The sequence below is a fragment of the Limanda limanda genome, chromosome 2 (genome assembly GCF_963576545.1).
Source record: "Limanda limanda chromosome 2, fLimLim1.1, whole genome shotgun sequence".
Taxonomy (NCBI): Eukaryota; Metazoa; Chordata; class Actinopteri; order Pleuronectiformes; family Pleuronectidae; genus Limanda; species Limanda limanda.
This window is the reverse complement of record NC_083637.1, coordinates 12770558-12782526: the sequence shown is the minus strand read 5'-3', so window position 1 is coordinate 12782526 and position 11969 is coordinate 12770558.

Genomic DNA, 11969 nt, shown 5'->3' with positions numbered 1-11969 from the left:
GGTTACATGCAGAGGGAGGGAGAGAGAGAGAGAGAGAGAGAGGGAGAGAGAGGGAGAGAGAGAGGGAGAGAGTAGCACGTGACTGACAGGCTGTTTTGCACCCCTTCTCTCCGGTTCCTGTCTTTTTCTGACAGAGGATTAAGCTGACAGACCCCCACTGACACGCACACACATACACACGCACACACACACACACACACACACACACACACACACACACACACACACACACACACACACACACACACACACACACACACACACACACACACACACACACACACACACACACACACACACACACACACACACATACAGTCTGGAACCACAGGCCAAACAGAGGTCCATGACAAGTCCTGGCAAGTCAACCGCAGTTAACTTAATGAGGGTAGTGGAGACCATGACACGCACACACGCACGCACGCACACACACACACACACACACAAGCACATGCTATCAAACATGATTATCATTCCGCTGAGTGAAACGACCAAAACATCATATGAGACGACTTGTGTCAGGTTACCTCACTCTGCAGAAGTTAAATCCACAGCAACACACGAACAACCGAAGAACACAAACACTATGTTGTACACTGTAATCCACAGACTTACAATCTGATATTTTCGTTTACTCTGATCTAAAACAGGATTAAATACTGAGCCTTGTGCATCCTATAGTTAAGTCCATGTCATTTTTCTCATGTACCACAGACAAGTCAGATTGATGCATTAAAACTATAAGTTAACTGTGTGCATTGAAGAGTTGAACATTGTTTGCACCTGCATGCGTAAATATCCAGCCATAATCCATGTGTTTGCCTGGTGTGATGAATAAGAATGTATGCTTTCGGCAGCCACGCCCTCACTTCAGTTGATTCAATGTGCACATAGTGACCATGGTTGACGTGACAGTTCCCAAAAAGTGAAGATAAAGTGTCTCCATCGCCCCCTGGTGGCTGGCTGCAGTGCAAGTCATAAACCCTGCCTCCTCCATGTTAGTGAATGGGACACGGGCCACACAAAACAGACATGTCTAATGGATTTTTTTTCAAAGATGGTTTCTGTCATTTTGGTTAGTTCTCGTCACACTGATGTGATGAGTGTCATTTTCCCAATAAGTTTGGTTTTAATCAGTTCAGAGCTGTGGCTCAGGGGGTAGAGAGGGAGAGGCTGAGCCGCTCGCCCACTCACTCAATATCAGTAGATCGATCCCCGGCACCTCCGATTTGCATTCAAGTCAACTTACACCAGACTGGGGCGAGAATAAGTAACTGGAGAGCATTGATTTTAAGAGGAGGGAACAGTGGGGGGAGGGAACCGAGGAAAGTGCGTGTGGAAATCAGAGGGGAAATCATGAATACGTTTAATCAGAGACCTCCATAATGCAGCAGTCCCCCTCCACCCTGTTGATTACACTCCCCCCCCAACAGGACCTTGATGGCTTTCTTCAGTGTTTGGCATCACTGCTGCTGACACAAGGCCTTTGTCTCAGTCCGGCACAAAAACAAGAGGAACCCTGTGGACTATTATGGCCCAGAGAGGAACAGAGAATCACACATACACACACAGACACACACACACACACAGCAAGTGCACCGAGCGGAGTTTCACCACTGACCCGATGCGAGCCAGTCAGCAGAGGAAAACTCCAGCACAAGCGGAAAAGCTGGTTGGTAGTGTTTGTCTGCGACGTGTCTGTTTCCTCAACAGTCTCATTCAAGTTCATTGACACTGTTTCACAGGAGGAATTCCAGTGTTTCTGCCGTGGCCACATATTGACAGACACCATTGCAACATGGACGTGCACTGAGAGAAGACGTTTTCATGGTGTGAGCTGTTGTTGGCTCGGGGTCTGTGGAGAGAGACGGACTGAAACTGAAGCACGCCTCTTTGTGCTGTTGTTTCTGAGGCCTTGCCCTCGCCGGTGTCACACCTGCTTTCTGGTGACACATTATGTGAGCGAGCCCGTGAGGAGCGACTCTAATGCAAACACCAGTAATTTGTTATTTTCCCTCTTTCTGACTCACAGTAAAACGACTCTCATGTCATTGGGGCTCTAACCCTCCTTCTTTTTCCTTGTAATTTTTTTAGTGAATTCTTGGCAGGCCCTGGTCCACCACTGACTCTCTCTCTCTCTCTCTCTCTCTCTCTCTCTCTCTCTCTCTCTCTCTCTCTCTCTCTCTCTCTCTCTCTCTCTCTCTCTCTCTCTCTATTTCTCCCCCACTCTGCTGCTGCTTTCTCTTTTTTTTTCCAGAGTCCTGAGACACAGTGACCCACTTCCAGTTCCTTCCTCCCCTCCGAGGCGAAGCGTGTATGAGTGTGCATATGAAACGTTCGACGCTAACGGTTTTTGCACCATTTTTGCTCCAACGCTGCCTCTCCACCACCACCAGCCCTTTTGCTTTTTCTCTTTTCTCCCATACAACAGCCCCCTCTCTCTCTCTCTCTCTCTCTCTGCATACCCCAGAGAAGCGTCCTGTTCTGGGAGTGGGACTGGGATAGGGATCTTTGCCATGAGTCATTACCAGGGGAGCCCTGGCACTCGGCCGTACCCCTCCTCTGCATGCAAGGAATGCTAGCTCCATGCACTCCAGCCCTAATGAAAGGGGGACACTCATTCGGATGCCGACGGCAAAACTTTATTAAAGTTTGATGGACAGCTGGGTGTTGACAAAGGAAAACACATTTAGGAAACATGAGGATTTTCCGAGCGCTTGCAGATCCCATGCAGAGGGACAGAAAATTGACGGTCATGATTTATTTTTTTCTATATGAGTTCATTTTTGTTTTTGTTTTTTTGGGTGTGCACAGCTGCACTTTGGGCTGCGGAAACACTTGCAGGCTCACACAGAACGCTGGCTGCCTCATACACGCTGTCATGAAACATAAATGCAAACTGTGACAGACCTATACCTGCACAATCCATTATGACCAAATACAAACATGAAAACACTGTCTCTCTCTCTCTGCCCCTCTCTCTCCCTTTCTCACTCCCTGTTGTTTCTCTTACCCCTCTTGACTCCCCTCCCTCTCTCTTTGTTTTTTTTTTCCCTCTACCTTCCCCCCATATGGCTACAGTCTAACAGGGCCACGGGTTCAAAGACGTGCGAGCACCAGAATGTAGGTCAGCCATCGGTGCTGAGTTACCGATTAGAAACAGCTGTGGGTTTGTGGGCCATTCTCTCGCTCTCGCTCTTTCTCTGTCTGCTGAGGCCGGCCGCCATCGCTGAGCTGCACCGAGCAATAACTTCAGCGTTCAGATGTCACCCACCCCGCCCAACCCCTCGCCTCTGAAACTCCTGTACTTTGTTCCACTTCAGTCTCTTAAAAATGACGGATAAGGGGATTGCATGAGCACTCCAGGCCTCCTATGGGCTGGGCTTGTGTGTCTAAAAGCAAACAAATATTGTGAGTCATTCTAATGATACTGCTGTCCCACTGATGCATGTGCAATGCACAAAAATAAACATGCATGTTTTTTTTGTATCTTTTCTCTGTTGTTGCTCGTATTTTTCCCTCATAAGGACAGACCCCTGGAGGTTCAGTGCCCTTCTGAAATACAGTTTCACCCACTGGGGTTATCGCCTATTGTCTTTACATGCAAACATTGCTCAACTTCAAAATGTGTTTCCCTCCCGCTGCTCGGGACAATGACTGATGCACGGGGGGAGCTAACCAGCGAGCGTCTGAGCTGAATCAAGGAAGGTGACGTAGATTCATTCATGTATGGATTGGCCCAAGATGAACCTCCAGATCTGTCCTCAGTGCCTGTGCAGGTTTGAGATGATTACTATATTCATATTTATGTATGTACTGTATGTACACACAGTCAGCACCTGGGGGGAACTACCTACCCAGGGCACACAGGGATACAGCCTGTCAGAGGCATCTGAACGTATGAGGAGGGAAGAAGGGCGACCTCTTTTTGAGGTGAGGAGCGCCCTGCCCATAAATCTTCAGATTCACTATTACACAACAACATATGGGGAGACGTCCCCGGGGCCAGACACAAAACAATGCAAGCAAGGAAACTCACCACTGAGGTTGTGTGTGAGGATCAGTGGAAGAGTACAGCAGGAAGGGAGTGCTGATGACTCCTCACACGCTGGACCCTCCCTCCACTGCCAGCTCAGCACCGGATATGAGCAAAACCCCAGTACCTTGCAGCTCTGGGCCTAAAAATGCCAGATGGGCAAAATAATGCGCAGAGAGAGAAGAAAAAAATGCAGACACCCAAACACAGACATCCACAAATAGTTCTCTCACAATGCAAACAGAGGATCAGCCACATCATATCACCCCTGTTAGTTAGTGATTACAGTGCCGTGTTCTCTCTGACATTTGTCACTGCCACGCCCATTGAGCTGGCTGATGAAAAGCTTAGGCTAAACTCTTCAGACACGCACAAACACACAACTATTTACCGGTGGGGCTAGTGTGCATGTATGTTTTTCCAAACCAGTTGCTTAGTTTCTCACCAAACCTGTAGCCACACATTCTGATGACATTTGAATCTGTTTCTCTCTGTCTGCTCCAGTGTTTGTCTTGTTGTGATGTTTCATTTGTGTTATTTGTCCTTTGTCGTATCACGCAGAACATTAAGCCTTAATTTCAGACTGCGATAGTTTGACAGTGGATTATGCTGCAGACGCAGTTTAAGACGTTTCTATGAACGTTGTAAATACAAGTCTGACATTTTTATTTTCTATTGCAGATCATTACCATCTCTTGTGTGCTAACTATAGAGCCAGGGGCTGTGCATACTGAAGGCAGCAATACAGCACATAACTTCCCATAAAGTCACAAAATGCAATTTTTATACTAATCTGTACGTTTCCATTAAACAAATGAGATATAGATGTGTGTAGATGTGTGAATATTTTAAGTGTTTGTAAGCCGAGTGAGCCCATGTGAGAATACAGCAGGAACATGTCTGGAAACTTCACAGCCAGCGAATGGGCGTGTCGATGAGGTTTCTGCCACACGACAGACATGGAACCAGAAACAAAAACAATACAAATATGTCGGGATTAAAAAGAGTTTGTCATACATAGAGAGGACACAGAAGAAGACGTCAACTTGGATAGACAAGGAGATTTGAGAGCGTTTGTTGACGAGGGGAGAAGTCATACATCCTGTTTGTGCGTCCTGTGTGTTGAACCCAGACGCCACCCCTCACCTGAATGTTCCAGACATTTTCCTTTGTTGCGAACACGTCTGACCCGGACAATCTCCTGCTGCGTTCGTCATATGTGAAAGACATTTTCTGGAGTTCATATATGAGAACGGCTTACGCTAAATTAGGCTTATCCCTCAGCTCCAGCAGCTGTATTCTTATTTACAGATAAACAAGCCAATTTTACTAAATATCTTACTATTTATTTAATAGAAAAGTTTCACTTGAACTAATGAGTCACAAAGGTTGCAAGCAGTGACATGGGGATTTATAAATCCAGACATGCTGACAAGGATTCTCAGTGGGAAATCAAACTCGAGAAACCGCAAACCCCTGACACACAGACTTCAGTTTTACTTGTTCCAACAAAAGACCCTTTTCAGAGTCTGATATCATCCATTATCACAAGAAGATCACATCCATTGGTGGGTGGTCTGTCACCGTCCTTCTCTGCTGCCCACCCACAAGAGAAGACAGGCCTGGTTTGCATATTTATAGGAAGGATGTTTGTTGTTAGAGACCCGCTGTTTGAGAGTATGAATTAGCTTAAGTTCGCCAGTTGCCATGGTCACGGATATGGTTGTTTTATTTGAGCCTATTCACCCTCACATGCACAGATCCCTGCCCCCCTCTTGGACTTCTTGTGTCAATACTTGAGTTTCTGTGTCTCTGTTGGTTCCCTGCGTTTCAGCCTGCTCTGATTTTCCCTCACTCGAAACAGTGAGACAGAAAATTAAAATTAAAATGTGTCCATATGTCTTTTAACCGTTGTGTTGTGGTTTCCACATCCTACACAACATATCGGAGAGCCGTGGCCTTGTGCACTCACCGGTTCATATCCCATGGAGGACATATGCCAGAGCAACGTGGTGCCATCATGTGACACTGAGCACCAGAGGGCAAGGAGCAGGTGAAAGTTGTTCTGCTGAAGCGCTGATGCAGGAGGGCGGAGGAACTGAGGAACCCAGGAACCTGGAGGGAGTTTCGATGAGCAGTGCCAGACACAGTACACAGTCCAGGTGCTGCCACTGGTACTACAGTGAAGAGGTCGACCCTCAGGACTGAAACACGAAAGGGTCGCCAAATAAATCCATCCGCCACCTTCAAGCTTCTTGTTGTGTGAAGAGCTGTCAGCTCTGTGGGCAGAAGAACACAGATGGAGAAAGAAGCACATATGGTGGGACACAGGTGGGGAAAGAATACATGGGTGGAGGGGAAAGAAAGAGTCTATAGATGTTTATTGTGTACACATACTGTATAATTGACTCAATGGATGGTATTTATACGGCACTTTTCAGTCTAATTGACCCCTCAAAACACAGAACTCATATTCGTGCATTGCTCCTAGGGCTTTTCCTATCCTATGGTCAGCACAGCCGTCGGAGGCAATTTGGGGTTCAGTATCTTGCTCAAGGACACTTCAGAATGTAGATTGGAGGTGCCAGGGATGTAAGTCACTTTGGATAAAAGCGTCAGCTAAATGAAATGTAATGTAATGTAATAAAAGGACCCTCTTTACCATCTGAGCCACAGCCGGCTTTGTACACCCAGAACACACAGCGCTGATGGGGTGTCCTCCGAAGGTGCCAAATGAGCAATCTGCAGCTTTTAGGAGCACAAATACTGCCTGAAAGCATGCAACCCAAAAAATCACCTTTGTGTTATAGCTGCCTCAAATTTCTGCAAAAATCTGATAACATTATTTTGTCTATACAACTAGTGTGACGTTTTCTAGCAGATACAACAAGTTATGAGGAGGCACTTTCAATCTGACCACCCATTATAAGAAGAGTCTCTTCAGTACAGGTTCACTGGGGTTAAATTGAATGTTGCAACGTCTGTTGTGTTCTTCTGTGAGATGTGCTCTTGTGATTTTCTTCTACGGTAAATCAGTTTCCCCCCTTGAGGGACAATAATCTTAAAATCTTAGGAAAGCACAAAACAACTTGAATTGTGTGTGTGTGTGTGTGTGTGTGTGTGTGTGTGTGTGTGTGTGTGTGTGTGTGTGTGTGTGTGTGTGTGTGTGTGTGTGTGTGTGTGTGTGTGCATGTGTGAATAGGTTTGCAGCCAGAAGCAGCCTCGAAGGTTTCAAGTCATCAAACATAAACATAAACACTTTGTGCTCGTAGCTGCAGAGATATTTGTTCTCTATCAGAGAAAAGTGTCAAACACAAATCAACATATACATTTTTTCATATTTTGCTTTATACGCTATCATTTTTAAACTGAACACTGAAAAACAGATAATAACAGATGCAGCTGGATGTTTGTGCGTGAGTGTACAAGAGGTGCTGAGACTTAACCGCCCCACCCCGCCCAACTCGGAATATTTCCAGGTAATGCCGTCTTTCTCTGTTACAGCAACAGCTATGACGAACCCGATGATCCAGACAATACACTGGGGGGGCGGAACATGTAATTTTAGTGACTAAGACTATATGTGACTATGCAAACCTTGCGATGTGTTGCATCAAGCTAAAGCTCAATAGAAAACTGTGAATAGGAGGTATGAAGTGACACAAGCGGCAGCGCCTTTATGTGTCGAGAAAATACTGTAATTAGTCGGGCAAACATGACATCTTGCTCCAGAACAATCCGAGCGTGCTCTCGCTAATACAATATGACCTTTGATAAGTGTAAGGGCATGAGGACTGGATTTCTGATCTTAGCCCTGTAATAGGCTTTAACTCCGGCAGCTCAGGGTTTTAGTATTCCAGTGCTGTGCAGCCTTTATGGCTTCATTTGTGTTTTTTAAAAAGTGCTTTTACCCCATTCGAAATAATCGGATAGCAGACCTGCTGACAGAAAATGTAAAATGCTGAATGTGGACTTCAGCCCTTTTCTCTAGTTACTCAGGAGTGGGGTAGCAGTAAGATTCCTAATCCTGATTAAAGTGTGGAATCCAAAATGGTGGAACGCAGACTACAGTAACTGACCTTTGGCCTGAAAAAAAGATGAAGCGACGGGTGGGAGGTGGAGGGGGCTTGCAAAAGGGAAGAAGGTAGCCTGTAAACAATCAGTGTCAACGAGATAAACAACCGCCCATCCCTGCTCTCTCATTAGCTCAGCTGAACAGCGATCACTCTGGAGCCACATTAGCACACTTTAGCAGAGATATTGTCCTTTATGCATGGAGCCAAACAATATCAGGCTATAAAAAGATGAAAAAGCTTTCTTTAGAAACATGCTGTTGATTAGATTTTGATCAAAGCCTGGTTAAAGAAGGTCACTGGATGAAACAATAATTGGCACAAACTCCTCTCAGACTCGACATGTCTGTGCTGGCTCCACGTCCTGGCTCCAGGCCTCCAGATATTTATTGTCAAAAGAGGTTTTATGAGCCACAAGCGTGACAGTAAATGCCGACAGAATGACAGAAGAGCCTCATGTAAAAAAAGAAACCACCCCCCCGGTCACATATTGAAAGCATTTGGGTTATTTCCTGAGAACATCACTTTGATTGGGGGTTTATCACTGTGAGACCGCCTGCTGCCACGGAGGAAGCAGAAAACACATGTCGCTGATACTCTCTTCAGCAGTCATGACTAAAAATGGAAATTGACTGAAGCAGCAGAATTTAACCAGACTTTTTTTTTCCATTTCACAAAACTGATGTGTTGATGCATGACTAGTGAATATCACTCAACTCAATGTACTTGTCCTTTTAGTACCTGAAAATAAAACCAATAATTTCCTCTGTCAATCAGGTGAGGTTCTTGCCCTTTGTCCTGTTGTTTGTTTGTTGATTAGTTTGTTTGTGTATCAGCTGGATTACGCAAAAACTACTGAAGGAATTTTAACAAAAAGTAACAGAAGAATGGAACTCATTACATTTTGATGCAGATCCAGACAAAGGAATGGATCGAGGATTTAGAACCCTTTAATACATTTGACCTTTTCACCAATTTTCCAGGCATGCATATTGAGGGGAAAATTGAACAGAGATCTATGAGTGTGCACAATTTGGTGCAGCTTGATTGGATGTACGAGTATGTGCTATACTGTTTGCCCTTATAGTTGTTAATGGTCTCACTTTGCAGCGATTGCACAAGGAAGACTTCTGCAGAGCTGCTGCAGGCCTCTGTGTGGTTTCTATCAACCGTGACTCTAATGTACTCTAACAGTATAGAGCTAAACAAAGGGAAAAGGACATTAAGAATATTTCAGTTGACACTCACAATGAAGAGGCCTGCAGTTTCAGCTTATTTTCTGACTGCTAAACAATTGTAATTAAATACAAATACCTAATATATACATAATTATATAAATGTGTAATAGCATTATGTAGTGGAGCAGCTGGAAGGTCGATATCATGACCTCAATTTCCCCCCAAAAACATGGTTATAATGCTCTTATTTATTGTGCAGATTTAGTCACAGATGATCCGATGAGGCCGGCTGGTCACTGGTGCACTGACAGGATGGACATGTTTCTGCAGAATGGAAGACAACAAGGAACGAGAGGAGAGAGTGGTCTTTTGGCTGACGGGCCTGAAGCAATGAGCAAAGCAAAGGCCTGAGCTACTGTGATCAGAGAGCAGATGATAAGTCTATAAATAGAAGCGTGCTGTGGGAGGGACAAAGGCTATTTCCCTTGCAAAAGGATGGTAGAATATCTGCACTTTAGAACACGGACAGTTGACATTACATTCTTTCCCATTAAAGCGAATATCACAGGATTAGATTGGCAAACACGTTTCACCAGGACAACAATGATGCCGATGTTTTTTGTCATGCAAACCCCGGAAATAGACTAATAATTTAAATTATGTTACAGCAACAATGTTATATAGCATTGCAACCAAACAATTGCAGATGTTCATGTGACTTTGGTTTTATTGCCATTTTTAAAATACACAGTATTTTTACTTTGTTACAGTCTGAAATCTGACAAGTTTAATTAGATTAACAGGCATTTGACAAAAACAGATGCTATTTTTGCAGGCCTCTTTTTAATGAAGTGCAGATCTGAGTATTCCCTGATCAGCATTTATCAAGTACACCGAGCAGGTTTTTAAAAAGGGATTCTTGGCCACAGTTGGTTCTGTAATTGAGATGATTGTCAAACCACGTCCTTGAATAACAGCATGAACAGTGCTGCTGAAGTCCACAGGAGGTGCAGAGGAGACAGGCCTTCTGAATCTGTGCAGAGTGAACACTTCTGACTTCAAAAGTGGCAACATGCATGAGTTGATGAATTGTTGCTCACATAAAAGATCCTTGCCAGGTCAAGGGCGGGCGTTTGCTTGATTGCGTTGACCCCCGTCAAGGTCAAACAAAGGCTCACACAACAAAACCTGAGGAGCCAGACTCCATAAACCTGTGGACTCTTGCAATCAACATAAATGAGCTGCAGATACATGCACAGAGTTCAGTGGCCCAGTGCATTGACATCACTGCAAATGCGGGCCTGTGATAAGAGGTGTACGAGTTACATAACTTCTCTATAATTACCCGGGGAACAGTCATGAGACGCAGCCCAAACACAACACCAGACTGCAGCAGGCAAATCGCAGCAGCTCTGCTGTTGTGACACAGTTGCGCTGCATATGAGATTGGGTATATTCTCACTATGACTGTACATCTGCACAGTTTCACAAGGAGGATGTAGTGGAGGCTAATTTGGTCTCTTGTTTACTGTTTCTTCACGCTGCCACGAAGAGCACACGCACGCAGGACGGCGAACACTGTTTCCCTGTGATGAATAAGCGTTATATATCTTAAACAAACAAATTTGTTCCCTGTTCTGATCTAGATATTGTGTATTCAAATTGCCAAAGAGCAAAGAGCATCAGTTGTGTCACTGGCATGAAGCCTAGACTCACCTAATGAGGTATTCAAAAGACTAACTAAAGATATTCAACACATTAAAACCATGCACATGCATCATGGAAACAAGGAATTTGTAATGAGAAATGTATTGTAATTATTAAACAAGAGTAAGACACTGAAATTATTTCATGCACAACGACAACAGGAAATAAAAACTCTTGACATTAATTTGTGATGTTTCGCAGCTGGATGTAGTTTCGGTGTGGCTTCAGCTTGGTGAACCCAAACCTAAATTGAGTTAATGCTACTTTATTAGTCACAAGCAATGCACTACAACAGATCTGAGATGAATTCATTCTGAAAGTTAGAATGTTCTGTTTTTGCTGAAACAGAAATATTGATTCGACTTTACAGCTTTTTTTAGAGGCTTGGAGTTTGATGAATCGTGTTGTGTTGAGAGTGAGGCGTGTTTCCACACAAGTTATCTGAAAGACAACCAACACAGTATTATAAACACATCTCAGTTTGATTTATTATTCTTTGTTCACTATAAACAGACCAACAATTGTGTGAATGCAAACAATGTACTTTAAATTATATGTTGCAATATGATGGGTTATCTATTTGTGTTTGTGTGGCCGATAATGTCAAGTTTTGCACAATTTAGGACATTCAAAAACCATGACAACAAACAGCAATATGTGTTGGTTAAACTCTTTGATGAACTGTCTGTCTCACAACTCCCCCAAGGATCTTGTGTGACACTTATTGTCAAGCAACTACAACAAAAACAATGTTTGTGGCTCTGCTCCTCGGGGGCCTTTTCATCATCAGTCTCTGTAAAATGAATCCCTTGCTTCATCTGCGACCCTCCCAACAATCCCATGCACACACATCTGGCTGCCGGCGAACAACTGCTTGCCATGCAGAGCAACCCACATTTAACACTCTGCAGGCACTCCTGCTGAGATATTCATAACTCTTCCTATGCTCCAGCGATCGTGACACCTCGCTCACTC